The following is a 1,120-nucleotide window of genomic DNA, read 5'->3' on the forward strand; positions in this document are numbered from 1 at the left end:
AAGAATCTTGTGCAGAGAGTCACATGGACCTCTGGGTAATAAGTATAAAGGACTGGGCTTCATGTGAAGAACTGTATGTACGAGGACATTGAGAAAACTTGCAGTCAAACTTTTCCCACGCCTTCCCTCCACCTCCATTCTTCAATGGAAGACTGAAATAGCTGAAGAAGGATGGAATTGTCTTTTTAAGAACCACCAGTAGTAGTGCTATAGATCAGCACTAGACTGCGAACCACAAGGTTGGCAGTTCAAACCCACCAAATGCTCCTTGGAAATCCTATACAGGGTCTCTATGAGTGATTCGATGGCAGTTAACAACAACAAAGGAGCTCTGGTAGCGTAGTGGTTATGAGTCAGGCTGCTAATCACAAGGTCAGCAGTTTGAAACTACCAGCTGTTCTGCAGGAGAAAGATGAGGTTTTCTGCTTCCATAAAGATTTACAGCCTCAGAAACCCTACACAGGGTCATTAAGTCAGAACTGATTCCCCACCACCGCTACCAACAAAATCAGCCAGAATCTAAACTGGGAGCTGGCTCCCTGAGTGGGTTATGAGCTTCCAGGTAGACATTAATGTAATATAGTACTAACGCTCCCTCCTTCCATCTAGACCATGTCTTCTGATATTTACTCACCCATTCAGTGTTTATGAGGTAACTACTTTGGGTGCTGGGTCTACAGTGAAGACTGAAAGAGGCATGAATAAAAACAAAGTACTGAAGAAATCAGTTTCAGCTTCTTGCCACTCTCTGCCCATAGGCTCTTGAAGTATTTCAAAGTCCCCTCAGTTTACTTCCTAATGAAATATTATCAGTGTAATTGGCCAAATTGAATGGCAGAATTCCCACATGTAGATGAAGTGGGGCATGATGCTGAAATAGGCTTAGAAAAAGTGAGTGGTGCTGTTGATGACTTTGTCCTTTTTCAAACCATTCTTTCCTGCCTGCCTGCCCTTCTGCCTTCCACAAGTATTTATTGAACACCTACTAAGAGAAAGATGAGCCTCAGAAACCCTATACATGGTGACTATGAGTCGGAACCAATTCAAAGGTGTCAACTTCACAGGGTGGGATGCCCTGGACTCGAGACCTGTTCTGATGTCAGAAAGAAACAGGACTAGC

Source organism: Chrysochloris asiatica, unplaced genomic scaffold (assembly GCF_000296735.1).
Source record: "Chrysochloris asiatica unplaced genomic scaffold, ChrAsi1.0 scaffold00079, whole genome shotgun sequence".
Lineage (NCBI taxonomy): Eukaryota > Metazoa > Chordata > Mammalia > Afrosoricida > Chrysochloridae > Chrysochloris > Chrysochloris asiatica.